This window comes from Ictidomys tridecemlineatus, chromosome 16 (assembly GCF_052094955.1).
Source record: "Ictidomys tridecemlineatus isolate mIctTri1 chromosome 16, mIctTri1.hap1, whole genome shotgun sequence".
NCBI classification, from domain to species: Eukaryota; Metazoa; Chordata; class Mammalia; order Rodentia; family Sciuridae; genus Ictidomys; species Ictidomys tridecemlineatus.
The window spans coordinates 55167240-55180201 of NC_135492.1; the positions used below are offsets into that span (position 1 = coordinate 55167240).

The window sequence follows — 12962 nt, forward strand, 5'->3', positions numbered from 1 at the left end:
CAGCGCTAGGGATGTGGCCGTACCTCCAGGCAGGAGTTTTGAATCATATGCAAAAGGTCTTTCGAAACAGCATTTGGTCCCCACCTTGGCCCCGTAGCCTGCCCCGGCCTGTGAGGGGTCCCGTCTGTGTTTGTAAGAGGAAGGGGAGGAAGGGCGTAGAGGGACGGCCAAGCTTCCTACATTCAGGAAGGTCCATCTTCACAGTGCCCCACGCACCACCAAGAGAACAGTGTGGTTCCCTTTCTCTTCAACTTCCCTTCCCTTTCCTTCCTCCTCCCTCCCTCCCTCCCTCCCTCTTTTCCCTCCTTCCCTCCCTCTTTTCCCTCCCTCCCTTCTTCCTCCCTCCCTCCCTCCATTCTCCCTTCCTCTCTCCCTCCTCCCTCCCTTTCCCTCCCTCCTCCCTCTCTTCTCCCTCCCTCCCTCTCTCTTCCTTCCTCCCTTCCTCCCTTACTTCTCCCTTCCTCTCTCCCTCCTCCCTCCCTTTCCCTCCCTCCTCCCTCTCTTCTCCCTCCCTCCCTCTCTCTTCCTTCCTCCCTTCCTCCCTTACTTCTCCCTTCCTCTCTCCCTCCTCCCTCCCTTTTCCCTCCCTCCTTCCCTCCTCCCTCCCTCCTCCCTCCTCCCTTTTTCCCTCCCTCCCTCCCTCCCTCCCTTCCTCCCTCCCTCCGCCTTCCTTCCTCCAGTTACCAGGTGACAACTCCCTGGTAAAAGCCACCCGCAGACCTGTCCCTCCAGTCAGCAGAGAGCTGGGGGTTTTGAGTTGCCTGTGAAGGGGACATGGGGTTCCCACAGGCCTGAGTACTGCCTTTCATGAGCCAGGTTCCCCCCTGTTACCTGGTCCCTAAAGACAGCGGGACCCAGCTCCTGGCTCACCTGTCACTTCCCTCCCACACCCAAGCTGGTGAGCAAGGCGACTTTTTAAAGGTTTACTCCGTATGTTAAAGGTGATCTGTGTACCTGGTGTAGGCAGAAATGTGCGTGTGCATTCCCTAATGTGACGTACACCAGAACATGACGTCACACGCCCACAATCATCTACGTACCGTCAGTGACTTTAAGTACAGAGAAGAGTCAACCCCAGAGCTCTTCTCCCTGCGTCCCTTCCCCAGCCATCTCTCATCCTCCCTGCCACAGGGAATCACATCCTCGCACATCCATCATCCAGTCGCACACCTAAGGCTTTAGAGCTCACTGTGGAGCTATCTGGGTAGAGTGAGCTGAGCCTGTTCGTTAGCATAGGGAAATGTCCTAAAGAGTTCCCTGAAAGAGAAATAAGAAGGACTGGGGACCACGGGGAAATGCTGCCCACCACTCCCTCTAGGACACGTGGATTAAATACTGGAGCACAAGGTCTCATCCATCAAATGGGCAGAGATGGAAAGTGTGTTAATACCCCGTCTTAAGGAGGGAGGAGAGGAAAATCACGCCTGAGTCGTACTCAGTGACAAGCGGCTTACAGACTCAATTAGTCAGCCACTCTCCTCCGCGTGGCTCTCCAAAGGGAGGATGATGAATGGGAATCTTTCTAATGAGCCTGGATGTTTGGGGAACACAATACAAATGATGAGCATTGTAACTGCCTGCCGTGACTTTATTTAGCAACAGCTCCTGAGCATCTAATTCTCCGCATCGTCCGAAGTGTCAGGATCGTGAACCTAGTGATCATCCAAGAAATCTAAGGACCTTAATGCCAGTTCAGTGGGGAAACTATACGTGCGATTATAGCTGGTACATGTACACAGATCTCAATGCACGGAGTCCCCCGTAGGTCGGTCTGGGTAGCCGACACTTGGGAGGAGCAGAATTCTCTGCACAAGTATCTGCCATGCTGTGGATGGTGAATTGAATTATGGAACTAGATCTCAGTATTTATTTAGTATTTATTTACTGTGTGTGTGTGTGTGTGTGTGTGTGTGTGTGTCACTACTATAGAGAGATATCATGGCATAGCACACCTCAGATCCTTGACACTGACCTTGTTTCCAAACTTGGTTACACCTTAGGAGATTCACAAGGGAGGAAATTTCTCCAAAGCAGCCTTGATGTCACAGGTTTCCATTCATGTCCCAAAATCTCAGACGTGTTCCAAGGCTGGCCTTCCCTGATGTGAGAGCGTTTTAACCTGTTCTTACTCTCTTCCCAGCCAGGGGGAAACGCTGTTCTAAATCTAAGGAGTCGGCTCTGCACCCCTCTATCTGGGCTGCAGCCTGGTAAGGAAGGTCTCAGGGTCCCATATTATTAACACGCCGTCCCCATGGATAACAGCACGGCCGTGATCCTTCCACGCCACCAGGAGAATCCGTCGCCTGTCCTTCCGCGACGGCCTGGAAGCTATGGAGGACATGGCCGTGTTTCCACATGGAAGCTGCTGGCGACTTACCTGAGGGAGCCCTGTCCCCTCCTGGACCTGGGCAGAATTCTAGGCAGATGAATGATTCCTGGAGAAATCGATGCTGTGTCCCTCCGTCTTCTCAAGCCCCTTCAAGTTCTGAGGGCCTTCTCCCAGCCTGACCAAGACACGCATCACCCTCTAACCCGAGAGCAAAGGTTCAGACACTCGGTGCTCAACTTCAGAGACTCAGGCACAGGACAGAAGAATGGAGCTGTTCCTGCCTCCTTCCCAGGCAACTGTGAGCTGAGTGCCGGAGGAGAGACCCAGGAGGGCAGAGGGGCCGTGCTGCTCTGGGGGGACGCCTTTGCCTAGAGACCTGCCTCTCCAGCGATGGCCAGGAGAGGTGTCCACCTGAGAACCCTTGGTTGCCCTCCACAGGACGCCCCATCAGTGCAGAAGCCTGTGGTCCAGCAGGGCAGGGCTTGAGACCCTCTTAGCCCCTCCACCCTCCGTGTCCCACTCCTGGGGGAGGACAGTCCTACAGACAGGATCCTCAGGAGTGAGTAAGTGAGCCAGTGCAGCCATTCATAAATACCCGCACGGAAGGGTTTGGGAAGCGCTGTTCTTGGCCCGGGAAGTCACAGAGACGCAGGACGGAGGTGGGGGTGCAGGCGTGACCTAGGCACGCCCTCGCTGAGGCTGGTGCCCGGAAGTGTGGGGGTGAGGGGAATCTCCAAAGGCCGGTCGGCCAGATTCTTTACTGCAGGTCCAGGCTAGTGTTTAAATTTGAACAAGTGTCCATTAACTGACCATCTAACAGGGTGGTCCCCAAGCAGGAGAGCAAAGCAGGTGTACGTCGTACAGAGTAGAATGAATCAGGGGACTTCTCAGAGTCCGTTGCAAAACCTTGGGCTCTGATTTGCATTCAGCACAAACATGGGCCCTGCAGATGTCCCCGGGCACAGCGGAGACTGACGCGGCACAGGATTCAGAAATGGGCCTGGGGCTGGGGGCAGGCGCTCATCCTGGGGACCCCATGGCTGTCCATAGCAGAACCAGACAACCCCACGTCTGCTGTCCAGGGTCTGCCCGCTCCACTGGGAGACTCACCAGGACACGCCACACGGTGCTGGGCGTCGACTCTTCTCTTTATTTTCACTTACAAATGTGCCCAAAAGTTAGAAATGATCTAAATGCCCGCACCCCACATAGCAGGGAAGGGAGAGAAGGTGGCGTGGACGAGGAGGAAGCCAGGGTGGATGGGAAACGAGGGTGGGAGGGTGAGAGGAAGTGTGGGGGAAGCCCACTGCCCAGAGAAGGCGACCCCAGGGCGGGCACTGCCTGGGGGAAACCAGCCTGGTCCCCGGAGGGAGAGTCCCCAGCCTCCCCAGGCACCTGCTCAGCAGAGAGGCGGCTGCCCCCGCAGAGCTGGTGAGAAACACCTCAGGCCTGGATGAAGAGGGTGCCGTGTGGGCGTCCAGCGGCCCCGCCCAGGGTGAGGGGCCAGGTGGACTCCGCCGTGTGTGGACGGAGGAAGAGGCAGGCAGGGAGGGCAGACAGGGAGGCTGCAGGGGCCTGCACTGCTGACCCACAGGGTCCCGATGCCCTGCAGCCCTCCTGCTGGTCACAGGCTGGTGGCCTCACAAGATCAACCCAAGTAACTAGAGGCCATGCGCACAGGGCGTCCCCCACAGCCCTGGCCCCCAGAGAGGCTGCCTAGATCCAGGAAGAGCTGCCAGTGCCCGGAGAAAAGCGCAGACTACGTATCTCATAGGCCATCTTCCCTAAGAGGTGCACTGGACATGCCGCAGACTCCCTGTCCACGTTCAAACTGATCTGCCCGCTCCCGAGGGGCAGGTGGCTCTCCTCCAGGTCCCTGCGTATCGTGGCTCTCCAGGGCATCCTGTCAGTGGCTGGCGGTGGACAAGGCCTTACCGCTTACCACCCGGAGGCAGAAATGGCCGGCGTCGCCTGCTTTCACACCTGTTGGCGAGGGGTCCCTCGTGGTGGCCAGGGGTCTAGGGAATACCGTCCTTGGCAGTGCAGGTCCTCTCAGGAAGACCCTTCCTCTGCGACATCGGAACACGGAGCTGGTCAGGCAGCTGGGGGTCTCCTCCTCAGCACTACCCCGTAGGGGAGCCGTCCTTCTTCCTTACACAGAGGCTGCCCACGCAGGGCCCCAGCCCCAGGCACGCAGCTCAGGTCCGCCACCTGCAGCTCCCACACCACTTCTCTGTCAGACCTGGATGGGTCACGGCTGTGAGGTCCGCCTGATTGTAAACCCACCTGTGAGTTGCTGCCCCGCCCCACCCAGCCTACCATACGGGTGGGCACAGGGGCAGGGGCAGGATCCTGCAGTTCAAACCAAACCAGGACGGAGCGGCCGCGGCACAAAGGCTCAGAGGAAGTTCCCACTTCCTACCTGGAGGGCCCTGGTCCCCTGGCCCCCGCAGCTCTGGCCCTGCCTGGGCTGAGTTTCTGCAGCGCAACGCCCTCCACAGCTTTGCCGCGGGGCTCTAGAGCGCTCCCAGCCGACTTCCCATCCCCGTGAGTTCAGAGTCCAGCAGTGAGACAGGCTGCGCGAATCCCAGCTCCTCTGGACGACTCAGCTCCGGCTTCACTCTCCGCCCCGCGTTCGAGTGCACTTGGTCACGTCCACTGTTGTTCCCCAGAGCCGAGGCTCCCGTCCGTCACCTGTGCCATCCCCATCCTGCCGTCGCCAGGAGTCGTCACAGGACCGCCTGACTGAGGGGAGCCTGGAAACGGACCAGCTCTCTGCGTCCACTCCACAGCAGGCAGGCGAGAGCGTGCCCACTTTGGGCCCAAGCTGACCACTGACTGTGCTCCCCGCAGGTGTTTGCAGGAGCGTGAGTGTGTGTCACGCGAGACGCCACGGCTGCGGGCTCTCCGTTCCCCTTGACAGGGCTGGGTCTTCACTAGTTGAACCCAACACCTCGAGCTTCCTCTACCCCTTCTGAATATCACACCTAAAATACTGATAAAGGAAGGCACCTGCCTCACAGGGTGGTTTGTTAAATTCTGTGTCTTTATCTAACCTACTGATAAGAGTCCAGTGATTTAAAAGGAATGCGGAAAGCTGTGTGATGAGGTAGACCACCTCCGTGTTCCGCCGGTCCTGTCGTGGTCCTAAGACAATGAAACAGAACTTGGACGTGATGACATTTGCATCTGTGAGGAATTTCCTACTTTGCAAACTTTGCGTTTTATTTCTCTTGCTGCAGAGCTACCTGATTTACTGTGGCATCTGCTTGACAGATGATGTATGGTCCCTTTTCTACTTGTGCCACTTTTATTTTTGCATTCTGAGAAAGTGTCATCCACCACTGTGATCCGGTGGGAAGAACGTCTTCCCGGTATTCTGGCTTGTCCAGATCTGCACGGTGGTGGATGTGCACCTTTGCAGGCTTTGGCACTGAAGGATTATCTGCTTTACAAGATTATGGTTTTAATCAGTCAACAAATGAACAAATGATCTAGGCAATGAAGTATGAGCCAGCCGATTTTCTCTGAGGAATTCTCCATGGATAATTTATATCGAGCAAATATATAAATACGGATGCGGGTGCACACTGAAATGAACACTGAGCGTGGAAAAGTTTCAAAGTAAGTCCCAGCTGTAAACTGGGTAGGAGGCGGTTCTCCCGTTTGCATCCGACGTGTGCCCCTGGCCCGGAATCTGCAGTTCTCGGCGTTGGCATGCCTCAGAATCCCCCGGAGAGCTTCTTAAAGCAAGGATCGCAGGACCACTCTCTCAGGCAGGTAGGGTGTAGGATGGGGACCAAAGAATCACATTTCTGAATGGTTTCCTGATACCACTGCTGCTGCTGTTCTGCGCTCAGGACCTCAAGCCTAAAGCAGGAATTTGAAGACCGCATCTTGCTTACGCGGTCGGGCCCGCCGCTTGTTTTCATAAAGTTTTATTGGAATAGAGCCATGCACATTCCGTTATGCATTGCCCGTGGCTTTCCCACGGTGGCAGTGGTGAAGAGTCACTATGGAGACCACACTGCCTGCAAAGCCCGAGACATCCCGTGTCTGCTCCGGCGCAGAGGAGGCAGGCTGGTCCCCAGCCGTAGAATGAGCAGGTGAGCGTGGAAGACAGCCGAGGCCCCGCGCCTTTCTGCCTGCAGGTCCCCGGGTTACCTCCCAGGTTCCCTTCATCACAGGGAGCTGGGGGTCAGCGCCAAACTCGCCCTCGGCACACTCAGTGACAAGGACAGATAATGTCTTTATGCCTGTTGTTAGAGACTGACAATTAAAGGGAATTGGATCGCACACTTCAGTACCCCATTCTCCCAGATGGACAGAAGACTCCTGTCGAGAAAGAACCACAGAGTCAGCTTTCATCTCAGACCTGTCATTGCCAGAAGGGACACGGTGGCCGACTCCCCCTCCCGAGGGGACCGAGGGCTCCATCCCCGGGATGAGTGGTGCACCACCATGTCCAGTTAATCAGACACCCCCACGCATCGCTTCTGAAAAACCAGGAGTGAAGCAAAGTGTCTGTGGCCCAGAACCAAACCATCTGCAGGCAGGAGTCGCGGGAGGAGGCGCCCTCTGTGGAGGGGAGGTCGGAGCAGGAGGGCTGCACCGTCCTGGTGACTTCTCAGCATGCACCCCCTGCACTTCCCTGAGGGGCAGCAGGTCTCTGACCCTGCATCTCTGGGAGCAGGTGGCAGAGAAGGATGGGAAGAAGGTTCTCCTTGGTAGAGTGGGGCCATGGGCTTCACCCTTTGCACAGCCGTCTTGAAAAGGAGTGTACGGGATTGACTGATTGATGCCCTGTCCCTACCACGTGAGGGAGGAAAGGAAACCAGCACTCCCTGAGTATCCACAGACGTGCCACGTGCTGCTGTGGGCACCTCTCCTCAGAGTCCTGCAGCCTTCACGGCAGCCCCGTAGGACCGGGGAGCATCCTCTGAGCTGTGCAGAGAGAAACTGAGGGTTACCAAGCTAAAAGCCTTGGTCCAGGTCCCCCGCAGAGACTGCCCAGAGCTCACCACTGACCTGCTGGCTGCTCCAACCCCCAGTGAGCGTCCTTCCTCCGCCTCTCGTTTCCGGTCTTGCCATCAACCAGCCGAAGCTTCCTTCCAGAGACACAGAGGCAGGTGGACGACCGTGAGAGATGATCGAACATGAGAACAGGTTTTGAGTTCCCTTAGAGAAAGCTGATCCAACCACAAGGCCGCCCAGGCCCAGAAGCCGGCTCCACCAGGGCTGGGAAATGATCCCTTCTCTCCAGTGAGCCCTGGAGTCCGCTGCGTGGTGTGGTGTGGAGAGCACCCTGCAGCCACGGGACACCTTGGAGAGAGAGAGTGCTGGAAAGGGGAGATGTGACTTCCCATCTGTAAGGTCACGGAGCCCTGAATCCCACCCCTGAAACCAGGAGCTGACTCTACCTCTGAGGTCATCGGAGGAGAGCTGGACCGAAAGGCCGGGGAGAGTCTACTAGGTTCCCTGTAACCGTGCCACCTGAGAGCGCCTCCGGTCTCATTTTCTGCTGTAAAGTGGGAATAGACCTCTTGTGGGCTGACAAAGAGAAGAGACATGACCTGGTCAGAATGGTCCCCAGCTCCTGATGGCACAGTGTGGACCTGGGGACTCGGGCAGAGGGGTTTCCCGGCGTGGCCCTGGAGGCAGGGGGATGGTCAGGCGATTGCCACCGTCCAGAGGAGGAGGGACATGGGAGGAGGGAAGGCTGCCGCCCCAAGGGAGGGAGGAGGGGGACTGGGGAGGGCAGAGGCACGGGAGCTGCTGCTCACGCCTGCCGGCTCTCAGCGTGTTCCCTCTGGCTTTTAGTTTGCACTTGGTGGAGGTCACGGGCAGCATGACTCACCAGGCACAGATCTGAACATGAGGCCCCGGGCGGGGCTTTGGCCTGAGACCTCTTGGTTCTGAGGTTTGCCGTCTCCACCTGTACTCTCTCGTCCGGTGTCTGCCCAGGGCTTAGGATGCCCTAACACCGAGCACCGACTAAGGAGAGTGGAAAGGAGGGTGGATCTGGAGTGAAGAGGGTATGCTGGGCGGGAGGTGGAATGACCCTGCTTATGGATGTGGAGAAGAGAGTCGGACATGTGCACCTGACCTCGGCGGACTGACCTCCACGGAGCCTGCTGGGTGAGGGGTTTGACCTGAACTCGTCGGTGGTGGGCAGTGAGGCCCGGAGAATGAATCCGTCACGCGTGGAGAGCAGGGGCCACACGCAGACGGCTAGCGGCAGATGTGAACCAAGCGAGGAGGAGATCCCACACCCTGGGCCAGAACAAGTGAACCTGGAGAAGAGGTGGCGGCAAAGCTGAGCGGCAGCCCGCAGGCGGGGCCGCGTGCGGACTGAAATTCATTGTCGACCTGAGTGAGTCTCAGCAGAACTGGAAGGAGCACGCTAGCTCCTAATAGTGATTCCACCATGGTCACCGCACGCTAGGCAGCATCCTGCGGGCCGTACCTTGCCTCACCTGAGACAGCAGTCCTGCGTGATGGCCGCCGCGCTCCCACCATTACACAGAAGCAGGCGGCAGGCATGTTCCCAAGGAAACACAGCAAGTGAGTGATGGAGCCCCAATTCCAAAATCCCAGCTGGCTGCTGGGTCGAGGCTCTGGAGGCCACCGCTGTCAACTCTGGGTAACAGGTAGGCCACCCTGGTTGACGCCTGTATGCCAGCATCCAATCTAAGGGGCCATCTATTTCCAGATTGAGACAAGAAACTCTACCAGGCTGCCCCGCTCATGCACCGAGTGGACAGTGGGGAAATAAGTACTGTGAGACGAGGCGGCTGTCCACGCCAGAGTCTCCTGGGCCTGGGTTCTCAGTGGGAGTTTGTTAAGTGACACTAGAAAGCTTGGTGATGAGGGAAGGAGGGAGGTGGACTGACACACAGAGACTGGAGGGGAGCCATCAGAGAAGGGGAGCGCAGAGCAAGAAGGAGGAAGCGGTGGTCATTCAGTGTCTCCAAGAGGGAGGAAGAGTGGCCTCCTAGAGCCCCACACCTCACCAAGGGAAAGAAGGCCTTGGGCCTCCGCCTGTGACCTCTTGGTTCTGTGGGTTGCCGCCTCCACTGGACCTTCAGTAAGTGTCTGCTCTGACACGGAGCACCGACTTTGAGCAGAAGTGAAACTCTTCTTCTAAAGCAAGGGACATGGGACTAGCAGGGCCAGACCTTCACCCAGTCGGCTCTGCTGAGGTCAGGTACAAGGTACATGGAGACACTGGGAGGAGAGGAGACAGCCATGCTCAGAGATCCTGCCCCGGGAGCAGGGGGCAGAGCCGCGGGCTGAGAGCCCACGTGCAGAGGGAGACAGACGGGGATCTGGGGCAGAGAGTGGCCACTCCCGAGAGAGGTGGGACTGACGGAGGCCGACAGACAGATGGGAAGCCCCTCTGGTCCTGTGTGGCAAGAAGGGGGCCCACTGAGGTTTCTGCCTCCGGATTCTCCCTGACCCCTGGTAGTGGGATGTGGTGAGGGTGTCCAGGTGGCCTATGAGGGAACCATTCATAGGGTCACCCAAGAAGGCAGGCAGTTGAGGGAGCCTTCTGGGCTGGTGGAAGGGAAGGGCCCAAGGACCTCCAAGACGGGGAAGTGGGGTGGTGAGAGGCCCGAGCGGGCCAGAAGGACACGGGCTGGGTTGGGTGAGGACTCCGCCCTGGGACCGGTTACCTTCTCTTTCCCTGCCTCACCGGGAGGTGTCCGCCGCTGTCCTCGGCCCAGGAAAGCACACTCGACACCAGGCTTTCGGCAGCCCAAAGCACACAGCTTACCCCAGCACATGCCCACGTCATGTGCGGAGCCGACGGTGGACTTCAACGCCACTCCAGAGGGGAGACGCCCCCGTCGGGAGGAGAGATTCCCGGGCACGTGTGCGATTGATTGTGAATCACTCCTGTTGTTGCCTAGATATTGAACATGCCCATTTAACGTATTTAATGTGCTTCTGACATTTACAAAGTGTCTAGCAGGCTTTGGACGATCATTATTTAAAGCATTTTTATTGAAAGCACCCCCGAGTGGTTCCTGAACACGGCATTCTTTTTCAATTGATTCCGAATATCCCTGAAGAGGGAGTTGGAAGTGTGGAGAGCGGAGCTGTCGGTCACGGGCTCATCCACTCACCTCTCTGAATGATAATATGTATCCATTGGAAACACGTGTGGCTGGAAACCGGGTTTTGTTTTTTCTTTTTTTTATTCCCTTGCTGCTATGTCATTGCTTTATTTCACCAAGATTGAAAAGAAATGGATTAATCTCTAGAGACATAAGTACCTGCTAACCTTGAGAGTTACTGGGCTCAAGATTTTTTAATTCATCTTCAAGAATAACGGGGTCTGAGTGGGTCAGGGGTGGCACTTGAAACCCTCTGCAGACTCCTTGGCCCTTATGTGATTTGTGCGGAGGACCGACAGGTCCTGTATTAGGATGTGGAAATGTCTGCAATCCAAAGATGCCGCATGTTTCCAGAAGGACAGAAACGGCCCTGACGCCCCATTATGAAGGCAGCCCTTCCTCCAGCCGGTGTTCCCTCCTCTTGTGATCGAAATGCAAGCCTTAACCCTGCACCTGGCAGCTCGGGAGCACTCTGGACTTGGGGGAGAGGCACAGGGGTCCAAGTGGGCTTGAGCCAGCAGGTGCACAGAGATGTGGAGAGGCGGCAGGCCCCGGGGCACCGGGTGCAGATAAGAGCCTCTTTGTCCTTAATTGTATTTGATCCATTCCCTGCATAGAATATCAATTCCATCTAACGAGAAACTGTGCAGCGAGGCCATTTGGCAATGGCGACACATTTTGTGCAAGCATCTGGCATTAGGAACAATCTGACAAGCAGCAATATGCCAGAGTTGTGTTGGGTGATTTTTAAAGAACTATTTGTCAGGCTGAACACTCGTCATTCCCGGGCTGCCATTCATCCACCCCAGGATTTAGATGGCGGTGAGCTGCAAGGCGCGTGCGGGAGTGGAAGCGTCCGCAGGCCCGTGACCCTCTGCCCGCTCGCCGGGGGTTGATAAAGAAGCCGTGACTTCTGGGCTGCAGATCCGAACCTCATTCCCCGTGCCTCGGAGTAAATAAAGCCTTCAGGAGAAGGGCTGAAATGAGGAATCGATTCTTTGCACACCCCTCAGAAGTGAGGCGGGCTAACAGATGTGCTTTCCCATCAGGGCACCTCTGGCAGCTTGTCATTCATAGCGGCGACAGCGCTGCGTGGCGAAATGAGCACCGTGCAGCCTCAGAGTGTGAGGCCCGCTGAAGTCAGCTCTGGAATTGCAAGCAGACAGAGCCATTTCCCGGGCTCTCTGACATCATCTTCCTAAGAAACAGGGCCGCCAGAGGGGCCGAGTCCCTCCAGTGTCCTTCCCGGCTTTGCACTTCCTCCCACCGCATCAGTTCCCTGGCTTCTACCGATGACGACGGCACCAGGACTTCGAGCCCCTGCCCCCTCTGTTTCACCACGCTATCAGTCGGGGGGGGGGGGGGGCCTTCCGGGGCTCCGAGATTTCAAGGTCAGATGCAGATGATCTAGACAGCCCCGTGCCAGAGCGGTCCTTGGAAACCCACGGCTAGGTTTGCTTGGAAGCAGCCCCTTACCTCCAAGCCCGTCCCTGAGCCCTCGGGAAGGCTGGGATCTTGAGCTGTTTGGACACCTGCGGCCATGTCAGACCACGCATTCTTGGCAGAGCCCTCCCGGAGAGCGAGCGGTTCACGCCAGCTGCGGCTTCAGACCTCTGAGTCCCCACAGCCACCCTGGTCCGCAGCTCTGCAGTGTCATTTGCGTAGGAACTGCCAACAACATTCACCTAAAGTGCCGACCTTACTGCCGCCGTCCCCTGAGATTCTCATTCAGGAGGCTGGGATGCGGACCAACGTCCTCCTTTTTTATGTTTCTGTCTCAATTGACAGAAACCGCATCTCTTTATCACGTGCTGCGGGCCCTTGTGAAATAACGTTTTCATAGCCAGGTGCAGCTGATCCGCATGCCTCACCCGACGCGTTCCGACTGTGCTGGGAAACCTGCGGTCTCAGGTGTTTTCACCAAGACAATCCATTGAGACCAACCACAGGCTGTTTCCTTCAGTAGGTCTCCTGAGCTTTCTCCTCCCGGCTCCTTTCACTAACATCTCCCTGGCTGCCCCAGCCCCAGCCCCCGGTACCTCTGTGGGCTCCATACTTTGAGATGGCACCTACAAGTGATGTCGAAGAATCTGTATTTTTAGCAGCGTCGTGGGTGACTCTGACGACACCCTGTGAACCGTGCACGTTGGCATGGCTGACCTGTCCCTCACCTGTGGGATGTATCTAAGGAGCTTTTTGGATGTGTGGTCTTGTTCTGCTGGAGGAGCATGCTTTCTGAAGGAGCACTTGGGCACTCGGGAGGCAGAGTCATCCAGCCGGTCGCTCCTCAGAACCACGCTCCTCTTCACTGATGTGTGATTTCTGAGAGGAGTTAGGGACCCCTCCCAAACCATGACCTCAGAACCCAGTGTTGGGAGGCAGGTTGCTCTCTCATCCTTCTGTCCCCAGAGTCTCAGCAGGGAATGCAGATCCCTGGGACAGCCGCTGTCCTGACACTGCAGGGTCTTGCGTCTGTCCCCAGGGGAGCGGTGGCATGGCACTGCCCGCTCTCT

General features: G+C 57.1%; 1 protein-coding gene across 4 annotated transcripts in view; it reads left to right on the forward strand.

The window, feature by feature from the left end:
• The window catches only part of Tafa1 (TAFA chemokine like family member 1), a 358217-nt gene that overhangs the window by 291096 nt on the left and 54159 nt on the right, over positions 1-12962 (forward strand). The gene's annotated exons all lie outside the window — the stretch shown is intronic.